Here is a 3,601-nt window from a genome sequence, read left to right as displayed (position 1 = left end):
TAACGCGTTCCTGATTTTGGCATAATAACTAGTTACCGTGCTCGTTACCACAATAATAACGTAGTTACTGTAACGCGTTACTTAATAACGCGTTAGTCCCAACACTGGGGATAAGTAACTAAGAGAGGGAGTTAAGAAGGGGAAGTGGGATACAAGGGCCTGAGTGAGCAATAATGATGAGTGAGTGAATTAGGGAGAGAAGGAGGAAGAGAGAGTGTAAGGGATAGTTGACAAATGGAGGTCAGTAAAGAGGGAGGAGTGAATAAAGGAGGCAGTCTGGTACTTAAGTGAAGCCTCCAACGGCGAGATACCTGTGGTGGACGAAGTCAGAGAGGTAAGTGGATCAAGTCGTAGGATTGTGAGCGGAAACACAACGGAGAGTGGTTTCAAATTCTTGGTTGAGCCGTTCTGTTTGCCTGTTAGTTTGTAGATGGTAACCCGAGCTTAAGCAAAGCTTAGCTCATAGGGCAATACAGAACACTTTCCATACTTGCGAGGTGAATTGGGGCCCCCTTTCGGAGACAATCTCGACGGGGATGCCGTGCAGCCTAAAAACATTCTCAACTAAAAGCTTAGCAGTCTCAGCTATGGCATCTTGCACCAAAGATGGGCAACAAAGGAGAGAACATTTATAAGTCACTCACCTTTGCGGTGATGAAAATCATGACGTATCACCATCGTAATGAGGAAGTTTGACGAGTATTTTTTCCCTGCAGAGGAATATTGTACACGAGACAGCATGTTTTCACCGACGTGTCCAGCGTCCAGGCGAGAAGGCAGAGAGTTTTATATGAGTCCTGTTTGACCTCTCAGAGTACTGTGAATTTGATGCATGTAAAGAGGAAAACATCCAAGGACCTCTCCCACGGGGCACCTGATCGACCACTGTGGGGTCAAGCCAGACCCTGAGAAAGTGAAAGCTGTTCTTCAGCTGCCAGTGCCAGAAAACGTGCAAGCACTTATACAAGTCCTAGGCATGGCCAGTTACCTCAGCAGATATATTCCTGTTCTTGCCACAATATGCCAACCATTGTATGAGTTAGTCAAAAGCAAGAACATTTGGACCCGGGGCCACCCGCAGCGGGCAGCTTTTGAGAAAATTAAGCGAGCGCTTACAATAGCACCTGTTCTTGCCTTTTATGACGTCAACAAACCCACAGTGGTATCCGCCAACATCAGTAGCTACGGGCTTAGGACAATGTTCCATTGAGGTGTCAACACCTCCAAGTGCAGCTCATGAGGTATAAACCGGAGGCCTTCTATGTCACCTGGCAAAAAGCTTGTCTCTACCGATACGTTGTTGCGGAGCCCACAGACTCGGGTAGAGGACGAGACTAGCACTTACAGCAAGATGGACTACTACATAGCCACTGTGATACAGGGCATTCCAGTGTCTCCAAGCCGAATGGAAAGCAATAAAGCGGCCACTGCACCGGATGGTGAACTACAGACTGTCAGTAAATACATACAAAAGCAATGGCCGTATATGGAGGTAAGTCTGCCGCCGAACATCAAAGCATACACGAAGGTGAAGAATGAGCTATAGGAGGCCGAAGGCCTAGTCATACGAGGCAGGATTTTTATTCCAAAGTCACAGAGAACAGCCATTCTAGACAAACTACACGACGGGCACCAAGGCCTCACCAAGTGCAGGGAAAGGGTTAATTCATCCGTTTGGTGGCCGGGACTCTCCACCGAGATAAAGGATGTAGTGCTGCAGTGCCATGCCTGTCTGGTAAGAGGCCAACACAGACAAGGGAGCTGCTTATCTCCACACCTTTGCCGGATAGTCCGTTGAAAAGAATAGCTCTTGACCTCTGTGAACATAACCGGCATAACTACCTTGTTATATGGGATTACTACTCATGTTTCTTGGAAATACTGCGTCTACCGTCCATGACCAGTGCTTAGTTTATTCAGAAACTGAAGTGATCCTTTGTCACTCACCACCTCATCAGAGATCCCAAACCTAGCAAAGTCCCTCAGTTCTCGTGGTCTGAGTTTCAGAACTTCGCGATTTCGCACTTATAACAGGGATGCTTTTCAGAAGGCCAAACACGCATTCTACGACAATGGCCGCCATGGAACCAAGCCCCTTCCTCCACTCCGACCAGGGGATGCAGTCCAAGCTGGACCGGGAGAAGGTTTGGGCGACACCTGCTGTTGTCTCCAAGGAGAGCATCACCCCAAGGTCTTATCTCGTCATCACACCTCAAGGTGTGGTGCTGCGACGGAATCACCGCCATCTCCGACTCAGACCATCTCCACAGCCTACACCAAAACCCCTTCCACCACCCACCGAGGATACGGAGGGGCTGCCATCCCAGTGGGCTTTTGCCCCAACACTTACACCTGTCCATACAGATGCACTGGTTCAGGTACGCACCAGGTACAGCCGGGTATGCAAGCCAGTCATGAGACTGGATCTGTAGACACTGGGGTGTCTACCATTTGGACTGGGGTAATGGGAGGACTGGAAGGATTGGGGTGTTGTCAGGATGTACTTTTACTGTTCTTTCACTTTATGGTTTGAGACACAACCAATGCCACTGTTACCTGGTTGATGTAATTACCATAACGGTTTAACCTGTTTAATAAGTCCTGTTTTGAGGACACTGACCTTCAGGCCTACAGCGAGATAATTATACCCAAATCCTTAAAAGAACCTCCCAGTGGCTATTAGATAGTGACATGTTGTCATTATCTTGTTGCTGTTAAATACGGTTTTGTTATTGGAAATAACAGGAAAAGGGGAAAGATGTCATATAACAGATTATGTTTGTGCCTACGCTGAGTACTGGTGTATTGCGGCTTTACGCCATCTGATGTGCCTTTGCAGCAGGGCTGCCTGGTGGCAGTATATACCTAGCTGTCGTACCTGTTGTAGAGTGCTATAACTGATGGATGCTTAGTGCTCGTTCAATAAAGCAACGTTTTAAGGAAAGCTACCGAGTGGTCATTCTTAAACGTCTATAAAAGTTAGCAAATCCTAAAAATCTCTGTAGGAGTTTGCATGTCTTTGGAACTGGCCATAACTGCTCTTATCTTAGTGGGATCTGTCTTCACCTGCCCTCCCGACAATATAAAAACCCAAGAAAGAGACGGTATGTGCATGGAACTTACATTTTTCAGCCTTCACAAACAATTTATTCTCAAGAATGCACTGCAGCACTGCATGGACATGAGTTGTGTGTTCCTCTACTGTGTTGGAAAAAATGAGGATATTGTCTAGATATACATAAACAAAATGATCTAGAAAGTCCTGCAGGACGTCATTAACTAGGCCCTGAAAGATTGCTATTCCAACGGCATTACCAGGTATTCAAAGTGTCCAAGGGGCATATTAAAAGCAGTTTTCTATTTGGCTGCAAGAAAATCCCCTGCAACGCTTGATCCGACCACTCTGCCTCAGCGGCGGCAGTATGGAAGTCAATCAGATAGTCAGCCACACTTCTTTGCTCCTGGCACAGATTCAGTAACCTCTGTGCTGTACTTCCCTCAGAAACTGGGTGAGAGAAAGTCTTCTTAAATTCACCCAGAAATACATCATAGCGGCAGGTAGACAGAGAATTACGTAACAAATACAAGTGCACCCGGGTTG

Source organism: Haplochromis burtoni, unplaced genomic scaffold, assembly GCF_018398535.1.
Source record: "Haplochromis burtoni strain Fernald_Lab_line unplaced genomic scaffold, NCSU_Asbu1 Contig_180, whole genome shotgun sequence".
NCBI classification, from domain to species: domain Eukaryota; kingdom Metazoa; phylum Chordata; class Actinopteri; order Cichliformes; family Cichlidae; genus Haplochromis; species Haplochromis burtoni.
This window is presented reverse-complemented; position numbering follows the sequence as displayed.